Source organism: Microtus oregoni, unplaced genomic scaffold (genome assembly GCF_018167655.1).
Source record: "Microtus oregoni isolate MIOR12 unplaced genomic scaffold, Mior012 000030F_ref0000283, whole genome shotgun sequence".
In the NCBI taxonomy this organism is placed as follows: Eukaryota; Metazoa; Chordata; class Mammalia; order Rodentia; family Cricetidae; genus Microtus; species Microtus oregoni.
The window spans coordinates 12948647-12966946 of record NW_024543089.1 but is presented as its reverse complement, the minus strand read 5'-3'; positions in this window follow the sequence as shown (position 1 = coordinate 12966946).

The following is an 18300-nucleotide window of genomic DNA, read 5'->3' as shown; positions in this document are numbered from 1 at the left end:
ATACCAGCCCATTGGGGTGTGGTCTCTCTCCCTTTAAAAAAGCGGCCACTTCCCTCTCCTCTCTCTCTTCACTTCCTGCTCCGAAGGCAACTAGACTCCCTTCCTGGTTGCGCAGATGGCTGACAGTGATCTGTAAGTTTTTTCCCCTTTAAATAAATACCACCCTATTAATCATAATTCCAAACTGGTGTGGCATTGTTTATGACTTACGCCTTCACCCACCCAATATCTGGCCTCCACAGTTTGCTCTTCAGGTTGGTTATTTGAATGTGAGCCTGTTGTTAAGAAAAGGTGAAGTCAGTCCGTGCATGACTGCTTATGGAAGGGAAAGATGAGCAAAAGCCAACCATGGAGGGATTTCCAGATGCAGGAAGACTGGCCTGATGGCAGGAATCCTTTCTTGATACAGAGCCCATGTCTGCATTCCCAGGAGAGTAAGCTTGTCTACAGGTCCCTCTGAGTCTGACCCTTGCGTACAGAAACAAACAAGGTATAGAGGACATACCATGCACGTCTTTGTGAGCCCATACTCTTGTTAGAGACACTAATGACAATGTTCACTTGGTCTCTTGTCCTAAACTGGGCCATGCCAAGGCTACCTAGAAAATAATTGTATCTTTTTCATTCATCATACAGATTAAATGAACACTCTGTCACAGGAAGTTTACAGAGTTTGGGGGATGAGTGGAATGAGGTCCTGAGTGGGAGGCATAACTACTCATGTAGTCACCCCTGAGCGCTTCCTATTTGGAGTCTGCTTGGCTGCTCTGCTTCTTGAGAAGGGTTGCAGGTTTACTACTGACCCTGTCTTCACATGTACCGTGACCTCATGGCCCCCAGTCCTAACATTATTATTCACATGAACTCTTGGGAAACGACATTTCCCCATTTTCTGTATCCTACTTGGACCTGCATAGATAAGCGCCACAGGAAACTCACGGACCATACCAGCATGTCACACTGCAGAAAGAGTTCGACATTTCTTGAAAACTACTTTTTGGTATTTCAAAAATTTCTCACATGGGTGCAACTCCCTCCTATCCCTGTATCTCCTGCCCCATCCTATGTCGATCCCCAAGGCATCCTGCAACTGCAACCATTGGATCACCTCATTGTGCATATATGAAAAATCCTCTTGAGATAAGGCAGCATTACTCATCAGGCTGCTCTGGGTCCGTGCTCCAGAACGCAGATGATATCTTAGTCCTGCTCTGCGATGTTGGTTCCTCTCAAGGTTCTCTGAGACCTGGAGTTCTCTGGTTTTATATTCCCAAGCCTTTTCTTCCACTGCCTGAGGCATGTAGAATGCTTCTCATAATAAGTCCGTTCTCTGGATAAATGTGTGGTCTTAGACTCCATTCTACAAAGCTCCTTCCCAATCTTACATGCGTGCGCTCATCACTTCCGGTCACTTGCAGGGTGACAACTGCTCATGCTTTCTTCCAGTCCTCACTTTATACTGGGCTCTGTTAGAGGCTTATCAGAGATTGGTTAATTCCATTTTATAATTCTAGAATACAAATATCATCATTATCTGAAGATAATAGGTAAGTATGAGAGAGTTTTAGCCAAGCCCAATTTTTCAAAATAAACAGTTACCAGCTCCTTGTTCAATGCAGAATCCCTAATCTTTCCCTGACAGAATGGAGTTTTTCAACACATTTTCAAAATCTTTAGAGCTACATTTAACCTATCGGCAATTCCAAACAAGACACTGCTTTCATAATGGTACTTTGTAATTTTCTTGGGCAAGGAGCAGCAGCAATCAAGAGAGAAAAGCATGTGAATTTTATTAATAGAATAATTTCCTACAAAATAGAAATAGCTAATATTGATGACCGTGGCAAGTTGCCAGTGTATAACGAGTCTAAGAAATCAAAATCCTACGAGCTGAATCAAGCCAAGACCCTGGGCTGGCTAAATGATGCAGCTGAAAAAAGAGGAAAATGAAACATTTACAAGAAAGGAGAAAAAAAAAACCAACAAAGAGTAGCAGCTTCCTGAGGTGAATCACAGGACAATGGCTTATGAACAACTGCGATGACAGGAAGGAAGGCTGGCATGGGCTGCATGCTACGAGCTGCACAGAACAGAGGGCAGACATCCTTCAAGTACAGTTCGTGATTTAAGAACACATTATCCTTGAATTCTCTAAATGTCAGGGTCAACTTTGTACTCGGACATCATTTTCATTCTTCTGTTACTTTAGCGATGATCCATTGTCTACCGTGCTAAAAGTCTCATTGTATAGTCCATAGGCATTCTGTAAATATTCAGATGAATAAGTCTACTTGTCATTGTGTTCTGTGACAGGGAAATGTATATAAATAACATATCCGATAAATTAAATAATTACATAATTATTCTTGCTATTTTCTAAACAATTTTATAGATATTTCTTCACTACCTTTTGGTGACACTGTGTTTTAGTTTGCTTCATATTACTGTGATAAACAGTGTAGCCGGAAGTAACATGGAGATGGTTTGCTTTAGGTTGTGGGGTCTATCATGAACAGAGGCCAAGACAGGAACTCGAGGCAGGAACCTGGGAGAAGGAACAGAAGCAGAGACCCTGGAAGAATGCTGTTTTTTGGTTTGCTCCTCCTGGCTCACTCAGCTTGCTTTTTATATAACCCAGAACAAAGTTACCAAGGATAGCAGCACCCACAGCTGGCTGGGACCCCCTTAAAAATCTTTAATTTTCCAGGCTTGCCTAAAGGCCGGTATGATGGGCATATTATCTCAGTGGGGGTCCTGTCTTCCCAGCTAACTCCAGTTTGTGCCAATTTGTCATAAAACAAAACAAAACAAAACCAAACCAAAAACCCCTACATCTTGCATGCTGAGATTTTTTTTTTTAATTTGCTTTTTGTTTTGTTGTGTTTTACTTTTAAATTTTGGTTAGGGGATATAAGGGCTGAAAGTAGAAGGGAGTGGATGAGGAGATGAGTGGGATAGTAATGTATGATGTGAAATCCACAAAAAGACAATAAAAAGTAAAAAATAAAAACACTCCTCCCTCTTTCCAACTGAACTTTGGCAGCTCAGCACAGTGCTTCACTGTGGATCTCTGTATCTGTTTCCATCAGATGCTAGAAGAAGGTTCTATGATGACATTTAAGATGGTCATCAAAACAAACAAACAAACAAAAAACCCAAACCAAAACAAAAAAGATGGTCATCAATCTGATTACAGGGCAAGGCCAGTTCAGGCACAGTCTCCACAATTGCTTAAGGTGTTAGCTGGGGGTCATCCTTCTAGATTCCTGGGAATTTCTCTAGTACCAGGTTTTCTTGCTAGGTTTGAAGACCATGACGTGGATACCCACTAAAACAGCTGACCTGAGCCGATGAGAGCTCACTGACTCTGGACTGACAGCAGGGGAACCAGCATAGAACCAAACTAGGCCCTCTGAATGTGGTTGACAGTTTATGGCTCAGGAAGACTGTGGGGCCACTGGCAGTGAGACCAGAATTTTCCTTGCTGCTTGTACTGACTTTTTGGAACCCATTCTCTTAGGAGGGATACCTTGTTCAGCCTAGATATAGTGTGGAGGGTCTTGGTCTTGCCTCAAAGCAATGTGTTAGTGTTGTTATCTAGCTTCCCTCACTCCCCCTGACCTACAGGAAACTTCCTTGTGGTCTGTAATTGACAAGGATGTTTGTGTTCTTTTTGCCCTGTGGTTTTCTACAGAAGCACTAGAGGTATAAAAGGCTTTATCTTGGGGCAAAATAAAGGTTGCTGTTCTTCCACCTGAAAAGAAACCTCCGTGTCTCACTCAGTCCTGCCTGGTACCCCTGCCAGTCTCGGCATCTAGGTTGCGCTGCCTCGGCAAGTGGAGGTTCCACTGAGATCTGGAAAGTGGGGATACGTGAACAGGGGTGTTCTGTCTAAATCTAGGAGCACATTGGGGAAGGTAATAGAGGGACATTCTCCAAGAGATTAGCAAGTATAAAGAAGAGGTGGGAGAGTGAATTGAAGGCCTCAAAAAATAAAACTGAAACTCTTAAAGCAACAAGGCACGGAAGTAACAAGGAAGACAGCCGAAGATTTTGTACAAACGATAGCTCAAGTTAGCCCCTGGTTTATTACAGAAGGGGCTTTAAATGTTCCAGACAGGGAACAAGCCAAGTCAGATTAAAAGGAGTGTGTTTCTTCATCCCCAGAGATGCTCTGAGGGATGTCCTCTGGAAGACTGGCCAGTAGGGAAGTAATAAAGAGGAGGCAGGGGGGTGAATTGAGGGCCTCCAAAAGATAGAATATGTACAGATGTATGTTATTGTGTTGTCTTTTGTCTTCTGGTTTGGAGAAAGACATTTGATTCTGGGAACTGCTAAGAAAGGTATTTTGACTTTAAAATATGGACCTAAGGATTTGATGCTTTGGAAAAGAGGTTCTGCTTTTGTCTCCACAGAGGATGAGAACCTGTGGATTCATTGCGAATTTATGTGGTTTAATTCACCAAGACCCCTTGAAATGTTGATTAAAAATACCCCTAAGTATGCAGCACCCCCACTCAGCAGGAAGTAGCCAGACAGGTTGATGATCCAAATTCCTTACAAAAGATTGTTAAAGTGGGGCCCCTTCAATGGTTCCGGAGCAGGAGCAGTGAGCCTGCTTTCCTGAGTTCTGCTCCGCTCCATGCAGCAGTTTGGACCTAGAGAAGGGCATCTGGGGCCAGAAGGCAGCTGGAGCAGAGCTTTGCTAGGCATATTGCCCTGACTCAGTCGGTGCCCTGGGGGACACTATGTCGGTGTCAGGAGTATCAGCAAATATGGCAACAAGTGCTTGTTTAGAGAGTCTTCACTCACTCTTCCTTTCTATGAGCAAAGTCTGGTTCCATTTCTTAATTCTACTCAGTATTTATCAGTATACTCAATAGCATTGTTACATAGGAATGGTCTCCAAATAATTTATAGTATTGTTATTTCCATTTAAAAGCTCCCCCTAATTGGTGTCATAGACAATGCATCATCATGAATTTTCCTTTTCCCCCAAAGCATTTTTGATTTGGGTGTCTTAGGAGAAAGTATATTCAGATGTAGTGAAATTCTGATTCACACACTCATTTTCAGTGACAAGAGTTTTTAGTTTCTTCACTTCCCTCCACTGATCCCGGTATTATCCATTCACACTGTAGATATTTTCAGAGAACCTAGCAGTTGTTGGCAAACTCCTAGGCACTGGAACCATGGTAGTGAATGAATGATTTAAAGACATTCTCTTAAATCCCTGATCTCGCAAGGCTTAATTTTTGACAATGGAGAAACAGACCACCTATAAATAAAAAAATATATATATCTGCTTAGTGAAATGGCATAAAGTGTTATAGAGAAAAATAAGACAAGGGGTGGGGCCTGTTTATGGCCAGACTTGCAATTGTTAACATGAATACAGAAAGGACTAACAAAAGGTATGCACACATGTATGCATATATGAATACATGCATGTATATATGTATGTATAAACTCACTATATATAAAATCACTATGCATGTGTATGTGCATATATGTATATGTGTATATAAACTCACTACATATATGTGTATATATAAACATATATATATATATGCACATATATGTGAGTTTGAGGAAAGGCAGTGTGACTCTTTAGGAGAAGAACATTTCTGGTCAGATGTTAAAGCAAATTAAAGAGAAACATGCATGTTCACAGTCATGTGACAGCAGAAAGGTCCAGAAAGGATAGGAGGAAGAGCCAGGGGAGAGGAGCCTCTGACAACTCGAATAGACATTGAGCTGTAGCGAACACTCTGAAGACTGTGGCTTTGTTCCAGATAGATGGGAGATTTCTCAGATGCTTTCAGCCAGGACATCATAGGAAACAAGTGGCCAACTTTCACAGGGACATGGTGTCAGAACAGACGGTAGGAAGGGTGCAGCAAACTCATGGGGATGACTGAGGGCTGAGGTGAGGGAGGATCACTGTAGATCTGAGAGGATAAGTGGCAAGGAGATCAGAGGGAGCATGGAGGTTTAGCATGAAAGCGGGAATTATTTGGAACTTTCAGGCTGACATTCCAAGTGGGCAACTAAATGTGTTCAAAGAAGCACTGAGCTAGAATAGTAAACTTAGGGGTCATTGAAGTATGGGGAGTAGACTTGCATCCTGATCATAGATTATCTCACAAAAGAGTTCATGTAACTGGAAAGAAGCTGAAGAAGGAACTCCAATCCACTGCAATATGTGGATGCCTAGTCTACATTTTGACTTTGGTCTGGATGCAGATTCTACAAAAAGTTAACTGTTTTGTTCTTCCATTCCATAATAAGATCATGACAGCGGTCTTAGTCACGTGACTGTAACCATGTAAAAGGGTAGGTTTACTGCTGGAAACAAGTCAAAGTCCCAGAAAATAACAGTGGTATTTTTCAAACTTACTCCGTGCTTCTTAGTTGAGTCTGACTTGCCCTCTCATGGTGCAGACCTCACAAATCGCTGATTTAGAACTCCACAACACTCAGCCACACATGGCTTAGCTCCAGTCATCACTGTGCTGGTTTTCACTTGTGTGTAAGCAAAAGTATTTATTTATGCTGATTGGAGAGCTGGTTGTGTAGCTTCTATTTCATTTTATCTCGGCATGTGCTTGAGTTAGAAGGGGTGTGTCAAGGAATAACTGTGTTAATTCTTGCTATTCTTCTTTCAACTTTCCCTTTCTTGTGAATCCAACCACTGACAGCTTCTCCCTTCTCAGCAAACTCTTTTCTGCTATTGCTTCTTATTTCATCAATCTGTCCTGAACTCAGGTGGCCCCGCCTTCCCAGCAAATGCCATTACCCACTGAGTCATCTCCTTTCCCTCCCAGCATTCTTTCATGGTACTACATTGGCAGACATTTAGAACTGCATTCTGATAAGTAAGGGGCTGGTACTATAAAATCTTCCTATAAATACATATATGTGTATAAATTTATAAGAATAAATATTCTTTTGCTATTTCCTGAAAAGATAAGACAAAAGTAGTTACATAAAAATGTCTAACTCTGTTTTGGTAGTGTGGATTTAGTGTTTGATTTAGCATAAACATGGCTTTGTTTATGAAATACTGATCTTACAACAAATAAGGGATGTTAACAAATAGCCTGTCTAAAAAGCAGCTCAGGCTAAAATAATGTAATTACTTGTGGTTAATGGCAGTGAATATTTGTACACATTGCAAGGTTTTGAAAGGCAGCTTCTCAGAAGCCAGTGGCCTTCTGCCATCTCTACCTCATCCCTCCCTAAATCTATTAATGCTTTGGGGTCTAGTTTGCTATAAGCCTTAAGTATTCGAGGTTGACATCCTTTGTTTGGCAGAGAAGAGAAACACATTGATATTTCTGAAATCAAGTAACTATAAATCTGATCCACTTTAAAAAATACAACTACTCAAAGAACCGGGAAGGAGAATGAGGCAAAGTTAAAGAAAAGGTGAGGGTGGTTAATGGCAGAATTATTTTTCTACAGAGAAGAAATATATTTCAAATTCAACTTAGAAAAATTCTACTATCTTTACCTAAAATAAAGCCTATAAGTGCTTTGGTTCAAATACATTCTCGTACTTTAAATGACCAGTAATAGAAATTACCATGGTGAGCTATTTTATTGTTTCGAATTCAGAGGATAAAATCTTGGACAAATATTTACCACAGAAATGGGACTAAACATGCTTTGTATAAAAACAGTGAAACCAAAACCATTCTATCTAATACAAAGTTGCCCAAGAATATTTACTTAATTATTGTCTAACTTCTGGATTCTGGAAAAAGGAAGAGCCACTAAATGTAACCCTGTTTCTAATGCCAAAGATCTAAATTGGCTGGGTGTGTTCATCATAAGCAGTGGGTAGCGTTGGTCACAAACATAGGCTGGGTTTATCGAGGTCTGTCTTCCAAACCTGCCTGTCACTTCTTTGTCCTGTTGAACAAATGATCAAAACCCAGATGTCTCCACTAACTCCTCTGCCAAACTGTAATAATTATTTCTCCTTCAGGTTGCTGACAGCATCCAGGTGGATAGTAAATGCTCTAAGATACCTAAGTACCATCCTTAGCACACACAAGAGGATCGAGCCATAAATATGTATATTTGAACGCTAGGATGGTACAAATGATGTTTGTTGTATTTTTAGAAGGCATTTTGCAAGGGAACCTGAAATATAACATATGCATTTTTTTAACTTTCCTTTTTATTTTGTTGTTTGGCAATGTTATAAGTATATATAACATGAGCTATAACTTGATAATTTTCTTTCTATGAATGAGAAATAACAGAGAGAATGACCTTCTGTTGGTCTCTATATTAGTATCCTTTTGACTTCTTTAGGCAGAGACTGCTCATTTGTTTCCTGTCTGCTCAGACCCAAATAATCACACAGAAACTATATTAATTATAGAACTGCTTGCCTTAATAGTTCAGGTTTCTTATTAATTAACTCTTAAATCTTAAATTCACTCATTCCTATTAATCTGTGTATTGGCATGAGGCTGTGGCTTACTGGTAAGGATCGGGCATCTGTCTCCTTTGGCAGCTACATAGTGTCTTTTTGACTCTGCCCTCTCTCTCTCTCTCTCTCTCTCTCTCTCTCTCTCTCTCTCTCTCTCTCGCCTGGCTATATTCTGCTAATCCATTAGCCAAACATCTTTTTATTAGCCAATGGTAATAAAGCACATTCACAGCATACAGAGGGGAATCCCACACCAGACTCCTTTATGAAGGTACCACAAACTGGATGACTTACAAATAACTGAAATCCATTATGTGTTCCTGGCGGCAGAGGTCCTACATCATGGTATGACCAGGCCCCTCTCCTCTGGGGACTCAAGTAAAGTGTGCATCTCTTGGTTCTTTCAGGGTCTGCAGCCTCTGATACCCCTTGACTTGTGCCTGCATTGGTATATTCACTTCCTCCAGTCATATCGCCCCCCCCCCCGGCCTTTTCTGTTTCTGTCAAATGTCCTTCCACTTCTGTCTTCTGAGGACTCTTGAATTTAGGACCTGCTAGATCACATAGGATGATCTCTTTTAAAAACCTTTAATTTAATTACATTTCTAAAACTTCCTTCTTATCCCCTATTGGAAGTGGTGGTTGAGCACAGTGCCTGGCATATGCTGGGCAAGTACTCTGTCTTTAAGTTATATCCCAGTCCATTTTTGACCTTTTTTTTTTTAAACTTTTATACAAAGTTTCACAAAGTTATCTAGACTAGCTTGGATCCTCTGTAGCCCAAGCTGGCCTTGAATGTTGCATCTTACTGTGTTCATCATCTCAGTAGTAAGGACTACAGGACAGTGACACCAGACCCAGCTACTTTTTTTCTCTCTCTAAGTTACCCCAGAAATTTGGACATGGATATATTCTTTGCAGTGTGGTCATCATTATCTCAAATTCTACAGTCTTCAAATTTCAGATATAGATGTTTGGCAATCAGATTCATAAATTGACTATGGGTTCAACATAAAACCTGCTGGTGAACTGGAGACTGTGAAAATATAATTATCAAATATTTGTGCACATAGCTCCTATGGAAGGAGCAATGGCAAACTAGTAAGTTTAATCAGAAGAGCCGAGAAGAAGAGAGTCATGGAAGAATAGTATTGGAATTGAATCCTGACATATAAGTCTTTCAGAAGGAATAGGATGGCCTGATACAATGAGAGATGCTTAATTGGATGAGGTTTTGAATATACAAGTAAAAGCTTTAAATATTTGGAATGGGGTTCAATAGACAAAGTGCCTGATGAGTAAACATGAAGACAGGAATTTAGATCCCCAGTATTCCAATAAAAGCTGGACATTGGGGTCCACATCTGTAACCTCCTCAGTAGGCATGGATGGTGGGGGAGAATGGTCTGTATTCTGTCAATTATATTTTAAATAAATGTTCATTGACCAGTAGCTAGGCAGGAAGTATAGGCAGGACAATCAGACAGGAAGTAGAGGTGGGTAAATGAGAAAAAGAGAATTCTGGGGAGAAAGCCCATTCCTCTGCAGTCCTGACCCGACCACAGAAGAAGCAAGATGTCACTACCTCTCTGAATAAGGTACTGTGCCACATGGCTAACACAGATAAGAATAATGGCTAATAATGGGCTATATAAGATAAGAGTTAATAAGAAGCCTGAGCAAATTAGCCAATCAGGTTATAGTTAATAGACCTCTGTGTGATTTCTTTGGGATTTAATGATTGTGGGAACTGGGCAAACCCCAACAACACACGGAGACAGACTGATCCCACTTTAGCAAATTGGTGAGGTCTGTGTTCAGAGAGAGGGCTTGTCTCCAAAAATAACATAGGGAGTGATAGTGAGAGATAGTCAATGTCAACTTCTAACCTCCATGTGTGTGTGCATGCACACACATGTTTGTACCTTCACACAAATAAATCTCTAGTCAACTAAAAACTGCATATGTATAAATACACGTAGAAAAGGAGTCGTAGCATATCTACCTATGGAGATTAGAATGGGCACAGGGCAAGATGTAAATTAGAGACCAGGAAAATGGGGTTTGTATTTAGTCTCAGGAGATGCAAGGCCTTGATAGTGAGAACAGAAGAAGCAGTATAAGATAGAAATTTTGACCTTCCAGTCCTAAGCATATGTAAAGGAAGGCCTCTGATTTAGACATATGGTTAACACTAATATAGAAAAATGGATGCTGGCTGGATGTGGTGGCTTATGATCATAATCCCTGAACCTGTGAGACAGAGGCCAAAGGATCACTGCTAGTGTGACTTCAGCCGGGTTCATATAGCAAGTTCCAGGTCAGTCAGAGCTACATAGCGATACCCTGTCTTAAATCGACAGAGAGAGAGAGAGAGAGAGAGAGAGAGAGAGAGAGAGAGAGAGGAAGGAAGAAGAAGAAGAAGAAGAAGAAGAAGAAGAAGAAGAAGAGAAGAGAAGAGAGAAGGATCCTAGAATGTGTCCAAGGTACACACTGCTTGCGCTAAGGTCATTACGCTATTATAGACTTCCACCTCTGGTAGTATCTGATGTCTCTTTCTTTTTTTCTTTTCTTTCTTTTTTTCCATTTGATTGTTCCTGTCATTTCTCCTCCTAAATTACCTTGTTAATGAATCATCTGTTCACTTTGTGGTATTACCTTTTTCAGAAAGATATTTAGTTTGGGCCAGGCATGATTTGTTCTTATGCTATACAGTGTGTGAAAGTTAGAATACAATGCACAAGTATACTTTATGGGTATGCATGTTTCTGTGTGTAAATGCAAGTGTGTGTGTGTGTGTGTGTGTGTGTGTGTGTATAAAGGACAGAGATCAACCTCAAGGATCTTTCCTTAAGTTCTGTCTATCTTATTTTTTAAAAAAAATTAGAAATATTTATTTGGCTTTATGTGTTTGGGTCATTTGACTGCATGAATATGCACCCCATACAAGCTTGGTGCATTCAAGAGTTGAGAAAAGGAAACAGATCCCTTAGAACAGTTTATATAGACGCTTGTGAGTCAGGATGCAGATGCTGGGAACCCTGAGTCTCCCACAAGAGTAGCAAGTGCTCCTAACCACTGACTAATCTCTCCAGCATTGCATTTGAGACAGTGCCTCTTGCATGTGTAGAGCTCAACAAATAAACTAGGTTGCCCAGCAAGTGGGACACAGTGATCTGCTGGTCTCCACTGTTGTTGGATAAACTTCTTGTACACTTTAAAGATGTGTCTCTGCCTAAGGTGCCTTCTGATTAGTTTAATAAAGGGCTAAATGACCAATAGAGAGGCAGGAGAGAATAGGTGGAATTTTGGGGGAGAGAGAGGAACTCTGGGAAGAAGAAAGGTGGAGAGATGCCAGCAAGATGCAGAACAAGTTAGAAATATAGAATGGGAGAAATATAAATGCCACATGGCAGAACATAGATCAATAGAGGTGAATTTGAGTTGTAAGAGCTAGTTGGTAACAAGCTCAAGTTAAAGAACAAGCTTTAATAATTAACAATATAGTCAATAATAAGTCTTTGAGTCATATTTGTGAGCTGGAGGCCCCAAAGAAAGTCACTTACATGTGGCACCCAACTTGGGGTACCAGGTGAACTGTTATTCTTTTATCAATAAAATCTCAAGAGTCAATAGTGGGATAGGAACCTGATAAATCCACAGAGTGATGGAGAAACTATTGACTCACTGTGCCTCTCCAGATCTTTCCTGACTGAAAAGGCCCACATATCTCTCTAAGTCCCTCCCTATTTCTTTCTGTGTCTCTCTATCTTAATCAGGGTTGGCCAAACACTCTGTGGTTTATTCTTGCCAGTTGAACAGACTGGACTTTACCTCTGATTCAAGATTGAACTTTATCAGCAGTCTTGGCGTGACAGTGAGAACAGATCTCCTGCAACACCTTACCTCCCCAGTACTGGGGTTACAAGCACACATCTCATGCCCAGGCTTTGTTGTGTGTGAGTTTCGGGGATCACACTCAGGTCCTCATAGTCTTATGGCAAGTAGTTTCCCAACTGAGCTCTTGCCACAGCCTTTCTGAGGCATTTTCAAACTTTCCTCAATTGTCTGTTCTGTGGTCATGCCTATGAACTTGATGGCAGAGACTTGACATTCATTTTGCAATTCCAGAAAGCTTTGTCCTCACTTTTGTGAGGAAATTATAGATATTATGTTGTAATAGGAGCAGCAGGGCTGCATCCCCAGCACCCTGGCCGCCTGCTAGCTTATGTCCCGAAATAACAACACACAAACTGTATTCATTTAAACACTGCTTGGCCCATTAACTCTAGCCCTTACAGGCTAATTCTCATATCCTGATCAACCCATCACTAATAATCTGTGTAGCGTCAGTCTTACCAGGAAAATTCTAGCCTATGTCCATCCTGGGTCGGAGCTTCATCGCGTGTCTGCCCGGGAGAGGGGAGCATGGTGTCTCTCTGAGCTCACTTCCTCTTCCTCCCAGCATTCTGTTCTGTTTACTCCTCCCACCTATGTTTTAACCTGTCAGGGCCAAGCAGTTCCTTTATTGCTTAACCAATGAAATCAACAGATTGATATATGACACTCCCACATCACTTCCCCTTTTTCTGTTTAAACAAAAAAAAAAGGAAGGCTTTAACTTTAACATAGCAAAATTACATATAACAAAACAGTTATCAAGCAAGAATTACAGTTACAATATTTATATCTATTTTATCTTTTATCATAAAAATGGAAAACTATAACTATCTATCTATTCTTCAATTCCATCAAAGACTCCAGAAGAATACAATATTACCTAAGCAAACAAAAAGTAAGCAACTTTTAAAACTCTAGAAATGACAGAGACATCTCGCTGCCTGTACAGTCACCCAAAGTTCCTCTGCACCGTTGGGGCATCCATCTTTGGCCTACAGGCCCATAGTTTCCAGCAGACATTTCCACAAAGCAGGAACTTTCAAAGGCAGTCACTATCTGCTTGTCCTGAAGAATGTCTTACAGACTCTTTCATGAATCAGGAACCCCGAAAGACCATTTCACCTTTAGGCAAGTTTAGCAGTCCTCTCTCTGCAGGTTCTCTGTGTCCAGTTTATGCAATAGTCCATGCAAGAACAGTTTCTTGCCCAAATGGCTATCAAACTCCACAAGGATCTTCTTCGATGCCCATCTTCTTCTTGAAGTAGATTGGTGCTGCCAGGAGCAGAGTGTCTCATTGTCATGAAAAGTCCTAAGTTATTAAAACATTAAATGCCATATTCTGCAGTCTTTTAAAGATATGAAGAATGTCTATCTAACTGAAATGTATCTCTATATATCTAGAAAATCTAACTAACATGACTACAAGCTTGACTATTACTGATGATTATCCATTAACCTATATTTTTTTAATGAACTACACAATCACAATATCTTAATCAATAGCAGAAATATTCATATACATATAACAAAATTGACCTCAAATCTCTATCAATAAAGCAAAATCTATACTAATACAAATTATTCATATCTATATCATATCCCACTTTAAATATTAAAGAACGTTTATAAACCATATTTGAGAACATGGGCACAGCTTTTTCTCTCCAAACTGCTTCCTGCTGAATGGGGGGCATCATTAATTAGGCCTTTCATGGTATAACCTGTGTGCTAGTTTCATCTCAGTTGGCAGTTGAGCAAACCAATTTTCTGAAGATGTTCACAGCAACCCTTCAGGAGGGCATGGTCCATCATACCAAATTGGAATAGAAGAAATGAACAGGGTCTCATTCTCTATGAAAACAAAATTAGAAACTCCATTCCAAAGCATCATGTCCTTACATCCAAATTTCAAAGTCAAGGCATTTTCAAAATATCTATGTTGGATTAGTTCAGCAGCATTTATAAATAAATATCTTTCAGCAGCTGTTGCTCCTTCCTCAGCATTCAAACAATTCAAACAGAGCATAACAGCATACAATATCAAGATTCTCTGTGTATTTTCCATCTTTGTGAGTTTTACTTTAACCTCTATTTTGTTTGTTTATTTATTTATTTATTTTGCTTTTTGAGACAGGTTCTCTGTATCTTTGACCTGGAATAACTCTGCCGACCAGGCTGTCCTTGAACTCTCAGAGATCTGCCTGTCTCTGCCCTCCAGGCATTGGGATTAAAGGTGTACACTACTGCACCTTGAACTCACAGAGATCTGTTTGTCTCTGCCTTCTAGGCACTGGGATTAAAGGCGTGTGCTACCACACCTTGAAGTCACAGAGGTCAATCTCCTTCTGCCTCCCAAGTGTTGGGATTAAAGCTGTGTACTACCACACCCAATTACTTTCTTTCTTCCTTTTTTGTTGTTTTTTACTTTAAGAACTTTAACTTTTAGTCTGCATATATTTTTAACACACTTTAAACCATTTAGAAATTTTCTTTGTCTTTGAATCTCTCTTTACTGTATATCTCTCTTTTTCTGACCACACAAGCCTTTAAATTACTGAGCAATATGGGTAGGATTAAAGCCGTGGCTTTGCCAGCTAGATTCAGTCCATTCCTTAGCTTTCCAGCCTCATGGAGGATATACAGGCTGTAGCCATGTTTATAGCCAGAACTCTACGGCATTTTAAGGTCCCTTGCAAACTGCACGAACCGCCTGCATAAAAGAGTCAGAGTTTGCCCTGGCTGGACAGCCCATAAAGCCGGCATTTTTAAACGGCACAGCTTTTTTCCTGCTACGGCTAAAAACCGCATGCATTGAGCTTTTCGTCAACATCGTTTAAGTGTTTCATGGCAGGACCTCTTAAGAGCTGCAGGGTTTTGCAGCTGAAGCTGAGTCAGGAAGCCTTTCTTAGATGAGAGCGCTTGCCTGCCTCCAGCAAGCAGACCAGACCTGAGAAATTGCTGCTACCACGTCGGGCGCCGTTCTGTTGTAATAGTAGCAGTGGGGCTATGTCCCCAGTACCCCGGCCGCCTGCTAGCTTATGCCCTGAAATAACAACACACAAACTGTATTCATTTAAACACTGCTTGGCCCATTAACTCTAGCCCTTACAGGCTAATTCTCACATCCTGATCAACCCATCTCTAATAATCTGTGTAGCATCAGTCTTGTTGTGCTTTCCTGTCGCTTTAAGGGACAGGCCACGCCCACTCCCATTACCTCTGACCTGCCCGCCATCTTGGGCCCTTCCTTTTCTGCTTCCTTGACGTGCGTGCTTTTTATTATAAGGAAGACTTGGGAATGTTATGGTTTTGGTCCCTTTAAGAGACAAGCCACACCCATTCCCCTCCCCATCCGCTGAGGCAGGCTGATCTTCAGCTTCCGGACTGAGCTCGTTCTCTTTTCCATCTTCCACTTGGAGACGCAGCTTTGCTTCTGCCTCTCTGTCCACTTCTCTGCTTCCCCCCTTCTCTGTCTCTTTCTCCTCTTCTTTCTCTCTCTCTCTCTCTGTCCCCCCTTCACCCTTCCTCCTCCATAACCCCTTGAATAAACATTCAACCTCACCCTGCATGTCGTGTCTATCGATGCTTCTGTCTTCTGCCCGCCCTCCATGTGTCTCCCTGCCTGGAACCAGCCATTGCTCGGGGACCAGCAGCCGTCTCTGCCTGGGGCCCACTGCCTGCTGCCACATGGCCCGCCACCACTGCTCTGGGACCAGCAGCTGTCTCTGCCTGGGACTGGCTGCTCCCAGGGCCCGCTGTCTGCCGCCACATGGCCCGCCGCCACCATTTGGGACCTACAACATTTCTGCTGCCTACTGCCACCGGGGATCTTAAAGCATTTTTTTAATAAAGAATAACAAGTCTTACCAGGAAAATTCTAGCCTACGTCCATCCTGGGTCGGAGCTTCATCGCGTGTCTGCCAGGGAGAGGGGAGCATGGCGTCTCTCTGAGCTCACTTCCTCTTCCTCCCAGCATTCTGTTCTGTTTACTCCTCCCACCTATGTTTTAACCTATCAAGTCCAAGCAGTTTCTTTATTGCTTAACCAATGAAATCAACAGATTGATATATGACACTCCCACATCAATATTAGAAAAGGGATGAACCTAATAAATTAATGAAAATTATCCAAGGCTGGAGAATCTGTTACACCCATGTCGTAATAGTAAATATCCACAAGAATGGACATTTTGCAATATCAAAGCCAACCCCCAGTGTCAGAATTTCTCCAACAATGTCACACCTCCAATCCTTCTAAATAGTGCCCCTACCTGGCAACCAAGGATTCACATTTTGAGCCAATGTTGCTCATTCTCATCAAAATTGTCCACAAAAGCACACAGCTCCTGGTTTGTAACAACTCCGAGGACTGTGTTTTCTTCAATGAATTGTCTTTTTGTTTTAGATGGACATAGAAAAATTATCAGGTTGTGAACATCCAGGCACTGAACCTAAGATACTTTGTTATCAGTTTCTTCATCAGCAACTCTTGGACAGCCTTTCCTTTGAACATACAAGTACATTTCTGATTCCAGCACATTAGACAAAAGCCAGGAGTTGTCTCACATGGGAAGAAGATGTGTGAGATAGGTTTCATTAGAAAAATAAAGGGACCTTGAAACCATAACAAATAACAGCCCTCAACCATTTTGTCACAGGTAACAGAGTCAGGACAGTTAGTTCCCAGTGGCATGTCATCTGAGACATGACATGCGGATGAGACATCACAGGTAGAACTCTTATCTCTCTGTGTGGTTGAAGAAAGCACTCACTCTAAATTTACTTCCCTGCTTTGCTTACACTTTAGCCCTAGGGAAATCATATTTTAAAAGTTAAATAAGATCAAGTAGATAGGAGGAAATCACTGTTTCAAAATGTAAATGCATGACATTTAGCATCTGCATTTTTTAATGAGTGAGAATTATATTTCACTATGTTCTGTTAATACGGTTATGTAGATTAGACCTAGAGATGGAAAGAAATAAGTCATAGCTTGAGAAAATGAATTACAATACAATTAAAGCGAACTGTCACTCTTAGGCTATGATGCCACTGCCCTCAAGCATATTCTTTCGGGGAAACAAAGAGGTACAGGTGAATGTGAGTTTCATGACTTTTATTAACTTCATTATAAGACACAGACTAAGTAATATCAAATTTAATTTTAAAATAAACAAACTACTCAAAGTTTGACTTTAAACCCAACTAAAATTAGCCAATAAACAATGTTAGAATCATAAAGTAGCCTTAATCTTCAGGTGTTTCTACTATTAGAAACCCTAAATTTTATGTTGAGCCTCCATTATCAGGCTATCAGATAAGAAGTCTTTCTGTAAAGAATTATGCTTTTTCTTTTCATCTATACCAGTTCCCAATAAACAATGCCATTATTTAATCAACTTGCAGTTTGGTTTGAAAAGAGTTGTGTAGATGCTACAGAAGTCTTTTATCCAAGCCTGGCATGTAACTCACTTGGGAGACAAGTGATTGATTATTGTCTGGTTATTTATTTATTGGATATTTTTTAGAAAAGGATATTCGTGTCTTTTGGGAATGGGTGGATTTGGCTTATTGATGACTCATGAAAATTTTACTAATAATCAATATTCCTTTGGAAGGTTAAGGGCTCTGAAGCAAACTCAAGGACTGGAAGATGCTGAGGTTTGGACCTCCTATATGGAGTGAGTTGACCCAATGTCTGGGATACCCAGTGCAGATTCCAAAGATGAATGAAGAAAGACACTTAGGAAAAACAATCTGGATAGGAAATAATTAAGCATAATTTTAAAGTATTTCTTTTATCTTACTTGTGTGTGGGAGGCATGTGTGTGCACATTGCCCCAGGGGTCCGAAAAGAGAATCAGTTTCCTTGGAGTGGAAGTTCCAGGCAGTGTGAGCTGCCCATATGAAGCCAGGAAAATGAACTACAGCCCTCCGCAAAAATAGCAAACTCTC